The 19,905-nt window shown below is 51.0% G+C and overlaps 1 long non-coding RNA gene across 1 annotated transcript in view; it reads right to left on the bottom strand.

Moving 5' to 3' along the window:
* The window catches only part of LOC143638088 (uncharacterized), a 62,168-nt gene that overhangs the window by 26,414 nt on the left and 15,849 nt on the right, over nt 1–19,905 (bottom strand). The gene's annotated exons all lie outside the window — the stretch shown is intronic.

Here is a 19,905-nt window from a genome sequence, read left to right as displayed (position 1 = left end):
CTGGAGCTCCACCCTGCTGCCACCAGACTTTAACATGGATACTAGACAGTGACACTCGGTACTGGGGCCAACTTCATTGCAACTGCAGGAAGACCCTTGTCACTATGGCAGATGAAAACACTCATGGCTGGATGCATCTGTTGTTACAACCACTGTTTCTGGATTCTTCCACTGTCACCGCCACCATGAGTAGGAAGCAAGGAACTCTCAAATCACAGCTGCATGCTGACACCACCACAGTCACCCCCACCCCACGCCAGTACTCAACTCCTGACTTTGGACGCCTGATGCCTTATGCCCCAAACAGCTGGATGCTGCTCTTGCCACCATATGCCACCATTTCATGATGGTGCCATTGCAGTGAATTGACCCCAAGGATGCTTCTCTGCTCAAGATGTATAGGAGGTGGGAAACTGATCATTCTCCATTACAGTCACCTCACCAAATTCCACTGCATGCTGCCTGCCTTTTGTCACCCCAGGACCAGCCACCAGTTTTCAGGACCCTTGAGGAGTTGTGGCTCTAACTCAGGGAACTCATCCAAATAAACAAGTGAGCACTTTAAATAAATAAAGGCTGCAGTCCTCACAGCAGGCAGTGGGTGGGGCTAGGTGGGTCCAGCTCACTGGTGAGAGGGTGGAGTTAGAGCCTGGGAGCTGCTGGCCAGCTCTAGACCTGATCCTGTAGGGCAAGATAGGGAGGGATCTCTGGCTGCTCTTGGAGTCTAGCCCTGGAAGAACCTTCTGGTCCTTTTTGTTGAACTTTCCATGGTGTCTCCTTCCCCTACTCCTCCACTCTTGTGCAGCGACCGGAGAGCAAGTCTGGGGAGCCCCTTACCCACCCATGTGCCTCACAGGTTGCCCCTTTGATCTGGTGCATGGACCTGCCTGGCTACTCTTTGGGAACCCATGATGCAGGGACCGTGGGAGGTTCCAGTTAAAAGAGAGGCCCTGTCCATCATGACTCCCTGTTTCACTCCACATTCCTCAGCACCCTCTGCTCCATCATCAATACCTCTATCCAGAAGATTTTTGAGGTCCCAAGACTTGGACAACCTGAAGCTTTTCAGGACCTTCCTGTTTCTCATTATGCCGGAATCAGAGGGGAACTTTCATGTCCTTCCACAGCTGAGGAACACAGATCCTGTAAGTCTGAGCTCTCTGATGATGGGGTCTGGGGCGGATGACTGAAGGTGTGTGCAGAGGAATCTCAGCTGGTGCCCCTGGGGTCTGTCATATGTTCCCAAGACACACAACGCTAACATCCTTCAGCTGGTGGAACCTAGTCTGGGAAGATGGCCAATTGTGGAGGAGGGCCAGGACTATTCTCAGAGGCAGGGTTCTAGTGTGAGTTGGGAAATACCCAAGGAAATTCAGTCATGTTGGTGTTTTCTCCTGCAGCTCTAGCACCATATCAAGTGATATAATTGCCTCCAGCAGCTGTGGCCCAATTTACTTGCTTACATTTGGGGGAGCATATTATCACATTCCCTGTGAAGGAGGAGAAATAGCCCTCAAAATCAGAGGTTGGTCCTACACCAGCAATGACCACACAGGAAGATATGGAGCCACCAGTGGCCGCTGAGCCTTCAAGAAGAGGAGGAAGCTTAGCTGCCAATAAGCAAGTCAGTGGATATTGAACATTATCCTCCACTTGGTGTATATATATGGTACATATGGTGCTCCAAGCTGCCATCCCATCCTTTGAAAGAGAGCCACCTTTCCTGGCAGCAATATAAATTCAGGGTCCAAAACAATAGAGGCAGGAGGTCAAGAAACTATTAGGCCACAGCCCTCCACATCTACTAGAATGTATCTTCACTTCCCTAGTTCTAAACTTTTCAATGGCATCTCCCACATGTGAGCTCCTGAGCATTACCTAGTACCAGAACCCGCAGCACAGCTATCCTTCCCCTCCCCTCTGAGATTATCTATTTAATTTTTTGTGATGCTAATTCTTATGGCATTGTAAGTATTTTTAGTGGCATTCTTTTATGTTGACCTAAAAGTGCTTAATCCATTCACCAGGCTGTGCCACCACCAGTACTGCGTAGCTGCTGATGGAGCCCATGTAGAACTCATAGGTGCTGTGAGAGAGGATGCAAACAGGCCATCCAGGAGGAGGTGAGATAGATGCCCCTGTTATGGAGCAGAAGGGAATGCCTAATGAATGTTGAAGAATTTAGGCCATTATAACTCATACTATGATCTATTTTAACTGTCATGTGGCACTACAAATCCCACTCATATAAGATAAAAACCTTAATATGTACATTCTTATTGCTCCACAGATCATGGCTCACCATCCACTTATTCTTCAAGACACAAAATTGAAGTTAGAACCGTTAATGACTCAGCAATGGTCTGTACTGTTTAAATGAAAAGAAGAGTCTTACGTTTTGCACTTCAAATAAAAAGCTGTGCATCTTACACTACTTTGTCACACTGAGAATGCAAAGGAAAAGTTCAAGAAGGAAATTAAAGTGCTGCTCCAGGGCATATGTAAATGACTAGAAAGCAAAAACAGCCTTATTGCTGATCTGGAAAGACTTTTTATATTCTGAAGAAAAGAAGAAACAACCCACGTTCTATGAAGATGAAGCCAAATCCAGATAAGGCCATCACTTTAGATTGTTATACTGACAAGAGAAGTGAGAAAGCTGCAGAAGAAGTTTGAAGGTGCCAGAGTGTGGCCCATTATGTTTTTGGCAACAGGCCCCTCTCCATAAAATGAAAGTGCAAGGCAAAGAAACAAGTGCTGATGTATTAGCTCTTGCAAGTCATCAGGAAGGTCTTGCTAAGCTATTCGATGAAGATGTGTGGTGCTTTAGGTAGTAGGTGTCCCCAGAAGCTCATGGGTGAGCCAATACAAGGATTATCAGTGAAATGATTCAGTTCTGAGAGCTGTAACCCAATCAATGGTTTATTCCACCGACAGATATGAACAGGCAGCAGGCATGGAAGGGCATGTGCTGGACCCTTCCCAAGCCTGGAGGTATAGGTGGCACCTGCAAAGGCATCTAGTGGCTGTGAAAGAAGTCTGGTTTCTGGGACTGAAGCATATAGAAGCCAATCTCAGCGTTCCACAGCAGGGTTTCACATTGGAGGTTCCCAGTGACCAGGAGCAGTGTCAGCATCCATCTGTGGGGAGAATGTCAAACAGCGAGCCAAGGTGTCTTAAGGCAGTTTCAGGAGCCCAGATGTATCAGTGGCAGGATGGAGAATTGGCCTCAGGCTTGGAGGACAGCCATGGGCAGGAGCCTGGACAGTGAAGCCTTGGCGTTTGGAATCTGTGGAGGTATTGGTGTCTGAAGTTCAGTTATGGCAGCGGTGGCAAAGGCAACCAAGGAGTCTGTAGGTGGCAACGTCAAGCCAGGCATCCAGAGAGGAGCATTCTCATCCTCTGGCAGTGGCAGCAGTCTGGTCCCAGTGCACTGATGGTGGCTGCGGCATCACTGGTGGCCCTGTGGGGACTCCAGTGGCCGCAGTGTGGAGCTCTGTTAGCGGTGATGGTGAAAGCTTGGGACAGCAGGCCTCAGAGTCAGAGGACGACTAGAGGCTGTGATGGCCTCTGCAGTGGCTCCTCCAGGCAAGTGGTATTGCTCCTGGTAGGGCCTGCCTGCTCATGAAGCAGGGCGCAGGAGCTGGTGGTACCCAGACACCTGCTGAGGACCTTATGCTGCCCATTCCAGCATTGCCTGGCATTGGCCTTGAGTCCACCAGGCTGCTCACCTAATCCTTGAGTTCACCCTGCCCCTCCCTGAGTTGCAGACTCTGAGGGATGAGTAGGCCTGCTGCCAGCTGGGGCAACCTTGGGAGAAGATACCCACCCTCCCCAGCTACATCTCCCCTGGGCTGTGGTAGCAGATGCAGAGGTGGGAGGTGGGAGGGCCTAGAAAATCCTCACCCTCCAAGTGCATCCCTGGGGCAGGACAAGGGTGGAGGGCACAGGAGGCAGTGGGAGTCTAAGGGCAACAAGTTCTCTGTCTTGGTCTTCTGCCACCCCCAGCCACAGAAATGCACTTTGGGGGTGACGATGCCCTAGGACCTCTGCTTTCTGCACCCACAGTCCATGCAGGATGTGGCTGGGGATGGTGAGGTTCTCTCCTAGGACCGCCCCAACCTAGCAGACAGCCTAGTTCCTCAGTAGAGAGGCTATATCAGGTGATGGGGTGAGCAGACATCCAGTGGGCACATGGCCAGAGCAAGACATGGCAGCTGTGGGCAGCATAAGGTCCTGGGCAGCTGCCTGGGTACCACCGCCTCCCGCGTGCTTCTTCCTGAGCAGGCCAGTCGACCAGGAGCAAGACCAGGGCCTGGAGCCTCCACCACAGAGGACATCCCAGCTACTGGTTACCTTCTCACTCTGACACCCACTATCCCATGCCCTTGCTGCCATGCCAGCCTGGAGCTCTTTGCTGCAGCCAACCAGACTCCCCACATGGCCACTGGATGCCACCTTCACTGCCCTGCAGCCGGACCCCAGTTACTTCTGCAGGATGAAGATGCTTACTGCTGGACACTGCCTGTTGTTGCTGCCCCTGCTTCTGAACTCTTATGGTGCCACCACCATTGTGCAGCACTCAAACTTCCAAACTCCAGATGGACTCCAACACTGCCCACCCCACACCTGGTGCCCAACCCCTATACTGAAGCTGGACCCCTGATGCAGCTGCATGTTGCTCCTGCCCCTGCCAGACTCTGGAGCTCCACCCTGCTGCCACCAGACTTTAACATGGATACTAGACAGTGACACTCGGTACTGGGGCCAACTTCATTGCAACTGCAGGAAGACCCTTGTCACTATGGCAGATGAAAACACTCATGGCTGGATGCATCTGTTGTTACAACCACTGTTTCTGGATTCTTCCACTGTCACCGCCACCATGAGTAGGAAGCAAGGAACTCTCAAATCACAGCTGCATGCTGACACCACCACAGTCACCCCCACCCCACGCCAGTACTCAACTCCTGACTTTGGACGCCTGATGCCTTATGCCCCAAACAGCTGGATGCTGCTCTTGCCACCATATGCCACCATTTCATGATGGTGCCATTGCAGTGAATTGACCCCAAGGATGCTTCTCTGCTCAAGATGTATAGGAGGTGGGAAACTGATCATTCTCCATTACAGTCACCTCACCAAATTCCACTGCATGCTGCCTGCCTTTTGTCACCCCAGGACCAGCCACCAGTTTTCAGGACCCTTGAGGAGTTGTGGCTCTAACTCAGGGAACTCATCCAAATAAACAAGTGAGCACTTTAAATAAATAAAGGCTGCAGTCCTCACAGCAGGCAGTGGGTGGGGCTAGGTGGGTCCAGCTCACTGGTGAGAGGGTGGAGTTAGAGCCTGGGAGCTGCTGGCCAGCTCTAGACCTGATCCTGTAGGGCAAGATAGGGAGGGATCTCTGGCTGCTCTTGGAGTCTAGCCCTGGAAGAACCTTCTGGTCCTTTTTGTTGAACTTTCCATGGTGTCTCCTTCCCCTACTCCTCCACTCTTGTGCAGCGACCGGAGAGCAAGTCTGGGGAGCCCCTTACCCACCCATGTGCCTCACAGGTTGCCCCTTTGATCTGGTGCATGGACCTGCCTGGCTACTCTTTGGGAACCCATGATGCAGGGACCGTGGGAGGTTCCAGTTAAAAGAGAGGCCCTGTCCATCATGACTCCCTGTTTCACTCCACATTCCTCAGCACCCTCTGCTCCATCATCAATACCTCTATCCAGAAGATTTTTGAGGTCCCAAGACTTGGACAACCTGAAGCTTTTCAGGACCTTCCTGTTTCTCATTATGCCGGAATCAGAGGGGAACTTTCATGTCCTTCCACAGCTGAGGAACACAGATCCTGTAAGTCTGAGCTCTCTGATGATGGGGTCTGGGGCGGATGACTGAAGGTGTGTGCAGAGGAATCTCAGCTGGTGCCCCTGGGGTCTGTCATATGTTCCCAAGACACACAACGCTAACATCCTTCAGCTGGTGGAACCTAGTCTGGGAAGATGGCCAATTGTGGAGGAGGGCCAGGACTATTCTCAGAGGCAGGGTTCTAGTGTGAGTTGGGAAATACCCAAGGAAATTCAGTCATGTTGGTGTTTTCTCCTGCAGCTCTAGCACCATATCAAGTGATATAATTGCCTCCAGCAGCTGTGGCCCAATTTACTTGCTTACATTTGGGGGAGCATATTATCACATTCCCTGTGAAGGAGGAGAAATAGCCCTCAAAATCAGAGGTTGGTCCTACACCAGCAATGACCACACAGGAAGATATGGAGCCACCAGTGGCCGCTGAGCCTTCAAGAAGAGGAGGAAGCTTAGCTGCCAATAAGCAAGTCAGTGGATATTGAACATTATCCTCCACTTGGTGTATATATATGGTACATATGGTGCTCCAAGCTGCCATCCCATCCTTTGAAAGAGAGCCACCTTTCCTGGCAGCAATATAAATTCAGGGTCCAAAACAATAGAGGCAGGAGGTCAAGAAACTATTAGGCCACAGCCCTCCACATCTACTAGAATGTATCTTCACTTCCCTAGTTCTAAACTTTTCAATGGCATCTCCCACATGTGAGCTCCTGAGCATTACCTAGTACCAGAACCCCCAGCACAGCTATCCTTCCCCTCCCCTCTGAGATTATCTATTTAATTTTTTGTGATGCTAATTCTTATGGCATTGTAAGTATTTTTAGTGGCATTCTTTTATGTTGACCTAAAAGTGCTTAATCCATTCACCAGGCTGTGCCACCACCAGTACTGCGTAGCTGCTGATGGAGCCCATGTAGAACTCATAGGTGCTGTGAGAGAGGATGCAAACAGGCCATCCAGGAGGAGGTGAGATAGATGCCCCTGTTATGGAGCAGAAGGGAATGCCTAATGAATGTTGAAGAATTTAGGCCATTATAACTCATACTATGATCTATTTTAACTGTCATGTGGCACTACAAATCCCACTCATATAAGATAAAAACCTTAATATGTACATTCTTATTGCTCCACAGATCATGGCTCACCATCCACTTATTCTTCAAGACACAAAATTGAAGTTAGAACCGTTAATGACTCAGCAATGGTCTGTACTGTTTAAATGAAAAGAAGAGTCTTACGTTTTGCACTTCAAATAAAAAGCTGTGCATCTTACACTACTTTGTCACACTGAGAATGCAAAGGAAAAGTTCAAGAAGGAAATTAAAGTGCTGCTCCAGGGCATATGTAAATGACTAGAAAGCAAAAACAGCCTTATTGCTGATCTGGAAAGACTTTTTATATTCTGAAGAAAAGAAGAAACAACCCACGTTCTATGAAGATGAAGCCAAATCCAGATAAGGCCATCACTTTAGATTGTTATACTGACAAGAGAAGTGAGAAAGCTGCAGAAGAAGTTTGAAGGTGCCAGAGTGTGGCCCATTATGTTTTTGGCAACAGGCCCCTCTCCATAAAATGAAAGTGCAAGGCAAAGAAACAAGTGCTGATGTATTAGCTCTTGCAAGTCATCAGGAAGGTCTTGCTAAGCTATTCGATGAAGATGTGTGGTGCTTTAGGTAGTAGGTGTCCCCAGAAGCTCATGGGTGAGCCAATACAAGGATTATCAGTGAAATGATTCAGTTCTGAGAGCTGTAACCCAATCAATGGTTTATTCCACCGACAGATATGAACAGGCAGCAGGCATGGAAGGGCATGTGCTGGACCCTTCCCAAGCCTGGAGGTATAGGTGGCACCTGCAAAGGCATCTAGTGGCTGTGAAAGAAGTCTGGTTTCTGGGACTGAAGCATATAGAAGCCAATCTCAGCGTTCCACAGCAGGGTTTCACATTGGAGGTTCCCAGTGACCAGGAGCAGTGTCAGCATCCATCTGTGGGGAGAATGTCAAACAGCGAGCCAAGGTGTCTTAAGGCAGTTTCAGGAGCCCAGATGTATCAGTGGCAGGATGGAGAATTGGCCTCAGGCTTGGAGGACAGCCATGGGCAGGAGCCTGGACAGTGAAGCCTTGGCGTTTGGAATCTGTGGAGGTATTGGTGTCTGAAGTTCAGTTATGGCAGCGGTGGCAAAGGCAACCAAGGAGTCTGTAGGTGGCAACGTCAAGCCAGGCATCCAGAGAGGAGCATTCTCATCCTCTGGCAGTGGCAGCAGTCTGGTCCCAGTGCACTGATGGTGGCTGCGGCATCACTGGTGGCCCTGTGGGGACTCCAGTGGCCGCAGTGTGGAGCTCTGTTAGCGGTGATGGTGAAAGCTTGGGACAGCAGGCCTCAGAGTCAGAGGACGACTAGAGGCTGTGATGGCCTCTGCAGTGGCTCCTCCAGGCAAGTGGTATTGCTCCTGGTAGGGCCTGCCTGCTCATGAAGCAGGGCGCAGGAGCTGGTGGTACCCAGACACCTGCTGAGGACCTTATGCTGCCCATTCCAGCATTGCCTGGCATTGGCCTTGAGTCCACCAGGCTGCTCACCTAATCCTTGAGTTCACCCTGCCCCTCCCTGAGTTGCAGCCTCTGAGGGATGAGTAGGCCTGCTGCCAGCTGGGGCAACCTTGGGAGAAGATACCCACCCTCCCCAGCTACATCTCCCCTGGGCTGTGGTAGCAGATGCAGAGGTGGGAGGTGGGAGGGCCTAGAAAATCCTCACCCTCCAAGTGCATCCCTGGGGCAGGACAAGGGTGGAGGGCACAGGAGGCAGTGGGAGTCTAAGGGCAACAAGTTCTCTGTCTTGGTCTTCTGCCACCCCCAGCCACAGAAATGCACTTTGGGGGTGACGATGCCCTAGGACCTCTGCTTTCTGCACCCACAGTCCATGCAGGATGTGGCTGGGGATGGTGAGGTTCTCTCCTAGGACCGCCCCAACCTAGCAGACAGCCTAGTTCCTCAGTAGAGAGGCTATATCAGGTGATGGGGTGAGCAGACATCCAGTGGGCACATGGCCAGAGCAAGACATGGCAGCTGTGGGCAGCATAAGGTCCTGGGCAGCTGCCTGGGTACCACCGCCTCCCGCGTGCTTCTTCCTGAGCAGGCCAGTCGACCAGGAGCAAGACCAGGGCCTGGAGCCTCCACCACAGAGGACATCCCAGCTACTGGTTACCTTCTCACTCTGACACCCACTATCCCATGCCCTTGCTGCCATGCCAGCCTGGAGCTCTTTGCTGCAGCCAACCAGACTCCCCACATGGCCACTGGATGCCACCTTCACTGCCCTGCAGCCGGACCCCAGTTACTTCTGCAGGATGAAGATGCTTACTGCTGGACACTGCCTGTTGTTGCTGCCCCTGCTTCTGAACTCTTATGGTGCCACCACCATTGTGCAGCACTCAAACTTCCAAACTCCAGATGGACTCCAACACTGCCCACCCCACACCTGGTGCCCAACCCCTATACTGAGGCTGGACCCCTGATGCAGCTGCATGTTGCTCCTGCCCCTGCCAGACTCTGGAGCTCCACCCTGCTGCCACCAGACTTTAACATGGATACTAGACAGTGACACTCGGTACTGGGGCCAACTTCATTGCAACTGCAGGAAGACCCTTGTCACTATGGCAGATGAAAACACTCATGGCTGGATGCATCTGTTGTTACAACCACTGTTTCTGGATTCTTCCACTGTCACCGCCACCATGAGTAGGAAGCAAGGAACTCTCAAATCACAGCTGCATGCTGACACCACCACAGTCACCCCCACCCCACGCCAGTACTCAACTCCTGACTTTGGACGCCTGATGCCTTATGCCCCAAACAGCTGGATGCTGCTCTTGCCACCATATGCCACCATTTCATGATGGTGCCATTGCAGTGAATTGACCCCAAGGATGCTTCTCTGCTCAAGATGTATAGGAGGTGGGAAACTGATCATTCTCCATTACAGTCACCTCACCAAATTCCACTGCATGCTGCCTGCCTTTTGTCACCCCAGGACCAGCCACCAGTTTTCAGGACCCTTGAGGAGTTGTGGCTCTAACTCAGGGAACTCATCCAAATAAACAAGTGAGCACTTTAAATAAATAAAGGCTGCAGTCCTCACAGCAGGCAGTGGGTGGGGCTAGGTGGGTCCAGCTCACTGGTGAGAGGGTGGAGTTAGAGCCTGGGAGCTGCTGGCCAGCTCTAGACCTGATCCTGTAGGGCAAGATAGGGAGGGATCTCTGGCTGCTCTTGGAGTCTAGCCCTGGAAGAACCTTCTGGTCCTTTTTGTTGAACTTTCCATGGTGTCTCCTTCCCCTACTCCTCCACTCTTGTGCAGCGACCGGAGAGCAAGTCTGGGGAGCCCCTTACCCACCCATGTGCCTCACAGGTTGCCCCTTTGATCTGGTGCATGGACCTGCCTGGCTACTCTTTGGGAACCCATGATGCAGGGACCGTGGGAGGTTCCAGTTAAAAGAGAGGCCCTGTCCATCATGACTCCCTGTTTCACTCCACATTCCTCAGCACCCTCTGCTCCATCATCAATACCTCTATCCAGAAGATTTTTGAGGTCCCAAGACTTGGACAACCTGAAGCTTTTCAGGACCTTCCTGTTTCTCATTATGCCGGAATCAGAGGGGAACTTTCATGTCCTTCCACAGCTGAGGAACACAGATCCTGTAAGTCTGAGCTCTCTGATGATGGGGTCTGGGGCGGATGACTGAAGGTGTGTGCAGAGGAATCTCAGCTGGTGCCCCTGGGGTCTGTCATATGTTCCCAAGACACACAACGCTAACATCCTTCAGCTGGTGGAACCTAGTCTGGGAAGATGGCCAATTGTGGAGGAGGGCCAGGACTATTCTCAGAGGCAGGGTTCTAGTGTGAGTTGGGAAATACCCAAGGAAATTCAGTCATGTTGGTGTTTTCTCCTGCAGCTCTAGCACCATATCAAGTGATATAATTGCCTCCAGCAGCTGTGGCCCAATTTACTTGCTTACATTTGGGGGAGCATATTATCACATTCCCTGTGAAGGAGGAGAAATAGCCCTCAAAATCAGAGGTTGGTCCTACACCAGCAATGACCACACAGGAAGATATGGAGCCACCAGTGGCCGCTGAGCCTTCAAGAAGAGGAGGAAGCTTAGCTGCCAATAAGCAAGTCAGTGGATATTGAACATTATCCTCCACTTGGTGTATATATATGGTACATATGGTGCTCCAAGCTGCCATCCCATCCTTTGAAAGAGAGCCACCTTTCCTGGCAGCAATATAAATTCAGGGTCCAAAACAATAGAGGCAGGAGGTCAAGAAACTATTAGGCCACAGCCCTCCACATCTACTAGAATGTATCTTCACTTCCCTAGTTCTAAACTTTTCAATGGCATCTCCCACATGTGAGCTCCTGAGCATTACCTAGTACCAGAACCCCCAGCACAGCTATCCTTCCCCTCCCCTCTGAGATTATCTATTTAATTTTTTGTGATGCTAATTCTTATGGCATTGTAAGTATTTTTAGTGGCATTCTTTTATGTTGACCTAAAAGTGCTTAATCCATTCACCAGGCTGTGCCACCACCAGTACTGCGTAGCTGCTGATGGAGCCCATGTAGAACTCATAGGTGCTGTGAGAGAGGATGCAAACAGGCCATCCAGGAGGAGGTGAGATAGATGCCCCTGTTATGGAGCAGAAGGGAATGCCTAATGAATGTTGAAGAATTTAGGCCATTATAACTCATACTATGATCTATTTTAACTGTCATGTGGCACTACAAATCCCACTCATATAAGATAAAAACCTTAATATGTACATTCTTATTGCTCCACAGATCATGGCTCACCATCCACTTATTCTTCAAGACACAAAATTGAAGTTAGAACCGTTAATGACTCAGCAATGGTCTGTACTGTTTAAATGAAAAGAAGAGTCTTACGTTTTGCACTTCAAATAAAAAGCTGTGCATCTTACACTACTTTGTCACACTGAGAATGCAAAGGAAAAGTTCAAGAAGGAAATTAAAGTGCTGCTCCAGGGCATATGTAAATGACTAGAAAGCAAAAACAGCCTTATTGCTGATCTGGAAAGACTTTTTATATTCTGAAGAAAAGAAGAAACAACCCACGTTCTATGAAGATGAAGCCAAATCCAGATAAGGCCATCACTTTAGATTGTTATACTGACAAGAGAAGTGAGAAAGCTGCAGAAGAAGTTTGAAGGTGCCAGAGTGTGGCCCATTATGTTTTTGGCAACAGGCCCCTCTCCATAAAATGAAAGTGCAAGGCAAAGAAACAAGTGCTGATGTATTAGCTCTTGCAAGTCATCAGGAAGGTCTTGCTAAGCTATTCGATGAAGATGTGTGGTGCTTTAGGTAGTAGGTGTCCCCAGAAGCTCATGGGTGAGCCAATACAAGGATTATCAGTGAAATGATTCAGTTCTGAGAGCTGTAACCCAATCAATGGTTTATTCCACCGACAGATATGAACAGGCAGCAGGCATGGAAGGGCATGTGCTGGACCCTTCCCAAGCCTGGAGGTATAGGTGGCACCTGCAAAGGCATCTAGTGGCTGTGAAAGAAGTCTGGTTTCTGGGACTGAAGCATATAGAAGCCAATCTCAGCGTTCCACAGCAGGGTTTCACATTGGAGGTTCCCAGTGACCAGGAGCAGTGTCAGCATCCATCTGTGGGGAGAATGTCAAACAGCGAGCCAAGGTGTCTTAAGGCAGTTTCAGGAGCCCAGATGTATCAGTGGCAGGATGGAGAATTGGCCTCAGGCTTGGAGGACAGCCATGGGCAGGAGCCTGGACAGTGAAGCCTTGGCGTTTGGAATCTGTGGAGGTATTGGTGTCTGAAGTTCAGTTATGGCAGCGGTGGCAAAGGCAACCAAGGAGTCTGTAGGTGGCAACGTCAAGCCAGGCATCCAGAGAGGAGCATTCTCATCCTCTGGCAGTGGCAGCAGTCTGGTCCCAGTGCACTGATGGTGGCTGCGGCATCACTGGTGGCCCTGTGGGGACTCCAGTGGCCGCAGTGTGGAGCTCTGTTAGCGGTGATGGTGAAAGCTTGGGACAGCAGGCCTCAGAGTCAGAGGACGACTAGAGGCTGTGATGGCCTCTGCAGTGGCTCCTCCAGGCAAGTGGTATTGCTCCTGGTAGGGCCTGCCTGCTCATGAAGCAGGGCGCAGGAGCTGGTGGTACCCAGACACCTGCTGAGGACCTTATGCTGCCCATTCCAGCATTGCCTGGCATTGGCCTTGAGTCCACCAGGCTGCTCACCTAATCCTTGAGTTCACCCTGCCCCTCCCTGAGTTGCAGCCTCTGAGGGATGAGTAGGCCTGCTGCCAGCTGGGGCAACCTTGGGAGAAGATACCCACCCTCCCCAGCTACATCTCCCCTGGGCTGTGGTAGCAGATGCAGAGGTGGGAGGTGGGAGGGCCTAGAAAATCCTCACCCTCCAAGTGCATCCCTGGGGCAGGACAAGGGTGGAGGGCACAGGAGGCAGTGGGAGTCTAAGGGCAACAAGTTCTCTGTCTTGGTCTTCTGCCACCCCCAGCCACAGAAATGCACTTTGGGGGTGACGATGCCCTAGGACCTCTGCTTTCTGCACCCACAGTCCATGCAGGATGTGGCTGGGGATGGTGAGGTTCTCTCCTAGGACCGCCCCAACCTAGCAGACAGCCTAGTTCCTCAGTAGAGAGGCTATATCAGGTGATGGGGTGAGCAGACATCCAGTGGGCACATGGCCAGAGCAAGACATGGCAGCTGTGGGCAGCATAAGGTCCTGGGCAGCTGCCTGGGTACCACCGCCTCCCGCGTGCTTCTTCCTGAGCAGGCCAGTCGACCAGGAGCAAGACCAGGGCCTGGAGCCTCCACCACAGAGGACATCCCAGCTACTGGTTACCTTCTCACTCTGACACCCACTATCCCATGCCCTTGCTGCCATGCCAGCCTGGAGCTCTTTGCTGCAGCCAACCAGACTCCCCACATGGCCACTGGATGCCACCTTCACTGCCCTGCAGCCGGACCCCAGTTACTTCTGCAGGATGAAGATGCTTACTGCTGGACACTGCCTGTTGTTGCTGCCCCTGCTTCTGAACTCTTATGGTGCCACCACCATTGTGCAGCACTCAAACTTCCAAACTCCAGATGGACTCCAACACTGCCCACCCCACACCTGGTGCCCAACCCCTATACTGAGGCTGGACCCCTGATGCAGCTGCATGTTGCTCCTGCCCCTGCCAGACTCTGGAGCTCCACCCTGCTGCCACCAGACTTTAACATGGATACTAGACAGTGACACTCGGTACTGGGGCCAACTTCATTGCAACTGCAGGAAGACCCTTGTCACTATGGCAGATGAAAACACTCATGGCTGGATGCATCTGTTGTTACAACCACTGTTTCTGGATTCTTCCACTGTCACCGCCACCATGAGTAGGAAGCAAGGAACTCTCAAATCACAGCTGCATGCTGACACCACCACAGTCACCCCCACCCCACGCCAGTACTCAACTCCTGACTTTGGACGCCTGATGCCTTATGCCCCAAACAGCTGGATGCTGCTCTTGCCACCATATGCCACCATTTCATGATGGTGCCATTGCAGTGAATTGACCCCAAGGATGCTTCTCTGCTCAAGATGTATAGGAGGTGGGAAACTGATCATTCTCCATTACAGTCACCTCACCAAATTCCACTGCATGCTGCCTGCCTTTTGTCACCCCAGGACCAGCCACCAGTTTTCAGGACCCTTGAGGAGTTGTGGCTCTAACTCAGGGAACTCATCCAAATAAACAAGTGAGCACTTTAAATAAATAAAGGCTGCAGTCCTCACAGCAGGCAGTGGGTGGGGCTAGGTGGGTCCAGCTCACTGGTGAGAGGGTGGAGTTAGAGCCTGGGAGCTGCTGGCCAGCTCTAGACCTGATCCTGTAGGGCAAGATAGGGAGGGATCTCTGGCTGCTCTTGGAGTCTAGCCCTGGAAGAACCTTCTGGTCCTTTTTGTTGAACTTTCCATGGTGTCTCCTTCCCCTACTCCTCCACTCTTGTGCAGCGACCGGAGAGCAAGTCTGGGGAGCCCCTTACCCACCCATGTGCCTCACAGGTTGCCCCTTTGATCTGGTGCATGGACCTGCCTGGCTACTCTTTGGGAACCCATGATGCAGGGACCGTGGGAGGTTCCAGTTAAAAGAGAGGCCCTGTCCATCATGACTCCCTGTTTCACTCCACATTCCTCAGCACCCTCTGCTCCATCATCAATACCTCTATCCAGAAGATTTTTGAGGTCCCAAGACTTGGACAACCTGAAGCTTTTCAGGACCTTCCTGTTTCTCATTATGCCGGAATCAGAGGGGAACTTTCATGTCCTTCCACAGCTGAGGAACACAGATCCTGTAAGTCTGAGCTCTCTGATGATGGGGTCTGGGGCGGATGACTGAAGGTGTGTGCAGAGGAATCTCAGCTGGTGCCCCTGGGGTCTGTCATATGTTCCCAAGACACACAACGCTAACATCCTTCAGCTGGTGGAACCTAGTCTGGGAAGATGGCCAATTGTGGAGGAGGGCCAGGACTATTCTCAGAGGCAGGGTTCTAGTGTGAGTTGGGAAATACCCAAGGAAATTCAGTCATGTTGGTGTTTTCTCCTGCAGCTCTAGCACCATATCAAGTGATATAATTGCCTCCAGCAGCTGTGGCCCAATTTACTTGCTTACATTTGGGGGAGCATATTATCACATTCCCTGTGAAGGAGGAGAAATAGCCCTCAAAATCAGAGGTTGGTCCTACACCAGCAATGACCACACAGGAAGATATGGAGCCACCAGTGGCCGCTGAGCCTTCAAGAAGAGGAGGAAGCTTAGCTGCCAATAAGCAAGTCAGTGGATATTGAACATTATCCTCCACTTGGTGTATATATATGGTACATATGGTGCTCCAAGCTGCCATCCCATCCTTTGAAAGAGAGCCACCTTTCCTGGCAGCAATATAAATTCAGGGTCCAAAACAATAGAGGCAGGAGGTCAAGAAACTATTAGGCCACAGCCCTCCACATCTACTAGAATGTATCTTCACTTCCCTAGTTCTAAACTTTTCAATGGCATCTCCCACATGTGAGCTCCTGAGCATTACCTAGTACCAGAACCCCCAGCACAGCTATCCTTCCCCTCCCCTCTGAGATTATCTATTTAATTTTTTGTGATGCTAATTCTTATGGCATTGTAAGTATTTTTAGTGGCATTCTTTTATGTTGACCTAAAAGTGCTTAATCCATTCACCAGGCTGTGCCACCACCAGTACTGCGTAGCTGCTGATGGAGCCCATGTAGAACTCATAGGTGCTGTGAGAGAGGATGCAAACAGGCCATCCAGGAGGAGGTGAGATAGATGCCCCTGTTATGGAGCAGAAGGGAATGCCTAATGAATGTTGAAGAATTTAGGCCATTATAACTCATACTATGATCTATTTTAACTGTCATGTGGCACTACAAATCCCACTCATATAAGATAAAAACCTTAATATGTACATTCTTATTGCTCCACAGATCATGGCTCACCATCCACTTATTCTTCAAGACACAAAATTGAAGTTAGAACCGTTAATGACTCAGCAATGGTCTGTACTGTTTAAATGAAAAGAAGAGTCTTACGTTTTGCACTTCAAATAAAAAGCTGTGCATCTTACACTACTTTGTCACACTGAGAATGCAAAGGAAAAGTTCAAGAAGGAAATTAAAGTGCTGCTCCAGGGCATATGTAAATGACTAGAAAGCAAAAACAGCCTTATTGCTGATCTGGAAAGACTTTTTATATTCTGAAGAAAAGAAGAAACAACCCACGTTCTATGAAGATGAAGCCAAATCCAGATAAGGCCATCACTTTAGATTGTTATACTGACAAGAGAAGTGAGAAAGCTGCAGAAGAAGTTTGAAGGTGCCAGAGTGTGGCCCATTATGTTTTTGGCAACAGGCCCCTCTCCATAAAATGAAAGTGCAAGGCAAAGAAACAAGTGCTGATGTATTAGCTCTTGCAAGTCATCAGGAAGGTCTTGCTAAGCTATTCGATGAAGATGTGTGGTGCTTTAGGTAGTAGGTGTCCCCAGAAGCTCATGGGTGAGCCAATACAAGGATTATCAGTGAAATGATTCAGTTCTGAGAGCTGTAACCCAATCAATGGTTTATTCCACCGACAGATATGAACAGGCAGCAGGCATGGAAGGGCATGTGCTGGACCCTTCCCAAGCCTGGAGGTATAGGTGGCACCTGCAAAGGCATCTAGTGGCTGTGAAAGAAGTCTGGTTTCTGGGACTGAAGCATATAGAAGCCAATCTCAGCGTTCCACAGCAGGGTTTCACATTGGAGGTTCCCAGTGACCAGGAGCAGTGTCAGCATCCATCTGTGGGGAGAATGTCAAACAGCGAGCCAAGGTGTCTTAAGGCAGTTTCAGGAGCCCAGATGTATCAGTGGCAGGATGGAGAATTGGCCTCAGGCTTGGAGGACAGCCATGGGCAGGAGCCTGGACAGTGAAGCCTTGGCGTTTGGAATCTGTGGAGGTATTGGTGTCTGAAGTTCAGTTATGGCAGCGGTGGCAAAGGCAACCAAGGAGTCTGTAGGTGGCAACGTCAAGCCAGGCATCCAGAGAGGAGCATTCTCATCCTCTGGCAGTGGCAGCAGTCTGGTCCCAGTGCACTGATGGTGGCTGCGGCATCACTGGTGGCCCTGTGGGGACTCCAGTGGCCGCAGTGTGGAGCTCTGTTAGCGGTGATGGTGAAAGCTTGGGACAGCAGGCCTCAGAGTCAGAGGATGACTCTGTGATGGCCTCTGCAGTGGCTCCTCCAGGCAACTGGTATTGCTCCTGGTAGGGCCTGCCTGCTCATGAAGCAGGGCGCAGGAGCTGGTGGTACCCAGACACCTGCTGAGGACCTTATGCTACCCATTCCAGCAATGCCTGGCATTGGCCTTGAGTCCACCAGGCTGCTCACCTAATCCTTGAGTTCACCCTGCCCCTCCCTGAGTTGCAGCCTCTGAGGGATGAGTAGGCCTGCTGCCAGCTGGGGCAACCTTGGGAGAAGATACCCACCCTCCCCAGCTACATCTCCCCTGGGCTGTGGTAGCAGAGTGCAGAGGTGGGAGGTGGGGGGGCCTAGAAAATCCTCACCCTCCAAGTGCATCCCTGGGGCAGGACAAGGGTGGAGGGCACAGGAGGCAGTGGGAGTCTAAGGGCAACAGGTTCTCTGTCTTGGTCTTCTGCCACCCCCAGCCACAGAAATGCACTTTGGGGGTGATGATGCCTAGGACCTCTGCTTTCTGCACCCACAGTCCATGCAGGATGTGGCTGGGGATGGTGAGGTTCTCTCCTAAGACCGCCCCAACCTAGCAGACAGCCTAGTTCCTCAGTAGAGAGGCTATATCAGGTGATGGGGTGAGCAGACATCCAGTGGGCACATGGCCAGAGCAAGACATGGCAGCTGTGGGCAGCGTAAGGTCCTGGGCAGCTGCCTGGGTACCACCGCCTCCCGCGTGCTTCTTCCTGAGCAGGCCAGTCGACCAGGAGCAAGACCAGGGCCTGGAGCCTCCACCACAGAGGACATCCCAGCTACTGGTTACCTTCTCACTCTGACACACACTATCCCATGCCCTTGCTGCCATGCCAGCCTGGAGCTCTTTGCTGCAGCCAACCAGACTCCCCACATGGCTACTGGATGCCACCTTCACTGCCCTGCTGCCGGACCCCAGTTACTTCTGCAGGATGAAGATGCTTACTGCTGGACACTGCCTGTTGTTGCTGCCCCTGCTTCTGAACTCTTATGGTGCCACCACCTTTGTGCAGCACTCAAACTTCCAAACTCCAGATGGACTCCAACACTGCCCACCCCACACCTGGTGCCCAACCCCTATACTGAGGCTGGACCCCTGATGCAGCTGCATGTTGCTCCTGCCCCTGCCAGACTCTGGAGCTCCACCCTGCTGCCACCAGACTTTAACATGGATACTAGACAGTGACACTCGGTACTGGGGCCAACTTCATTGCAACTGCAGGAAGACCCTTGTCACTATGGCAGATGAAAACACTCATGGCTGGATGCATCTGTTGTTACAACCACTGTTTCTGGATTCTTCCACTGTCACCGCCACCATGAGTAGGAAGCAAGGAACTCTCAAATCACAGCTGCATCCTGACACCACCACAGTCTCCCCCACCCCACGCCAATACTCAACTCCTGACTTTGGACGCCTGATGCCTTATGCCCCAAACAGCTGGATGCTGCTCTTGCCACCATATGCCACCATTTCATGATGGTGCCATTGCAGTGAATTGACCCCAAGGATGCTTCTCTGCTCAAGATGTATAGGAGCTGGGAAACTGATCATTCTCCATTACAGTCACCTCACCAAATTCCACTGCATGCTGCCTGCCTTTTGTCACCCCAGGACCAGCCACCAGTTTTCAGAACCCTTGAGGAGTTGTGGCTCTAACTCAGGGAACTCTTCCAAATAAACAAGTGAGCACTTTAAATAAATAAAGGCTGCAGTCCTCACAGCAGGCAGTGGGTGGGGCTAGGTGGGTCCAGCTCACTGGTGAGAGGGTGGAGTTAGAGCCTGGGAGCTGCTGGCCAGCTCTAGACCTGATCCTGTAGGGCAAGATAGGGAGGGATCTCTGGCTGCTCTTGGAGTCTAGCCCTGGAAGAACCTTCTGGTCCTTTTTGTTGAACTTTCCATGGTGTCTCCTTCCCCTACTCCTCCACTCTTCCCTGAGGAGACTCTGTGTCTTGGACAAAGTGTCATCAGGGCATAGGGTCTCTGGGCAGTGGTGTGAGGCCCCAGTACATTGCAGCAGGCTGGGGACAGCCAGACTGGCCATACCTGGACTTGTAGGAAAAATAGCCTTTTGGGAAAATACCCTCCTAGACCTACCAAATTGAGCCGAACACTGGCTTCTTCCAAGAGATTATCAAGAAAGGAAAAATATAAGTAAGCAAGTTTGTCTGGCTAAGGGGTAGTGTGAGAAGTAAAGACTTCAGATTGGGTAGAGCTGGATTTAAATCCCTCTTAACTGGGTG

Source organism: Callospermophilus lateralis, chromosome 16 (genome assembly GCF_048772815.1).
Source record: "Callospermophilus lateralis isolate mCalLat2 chromosome 16, mCalLat2.hap1, whole genome shotgun sequence".
Taxonomy (NCBI): Eukaryota; Metazoa; Chordata; class Mammalia; order Rodentia; family Sciuridae; genus Callospermophilus; species Callospermophilus lateralis.
Note: the sequence above shows the minus strand (reverse complement) of the source record. Positions and strands in the feature narration are given on the sequence as shown.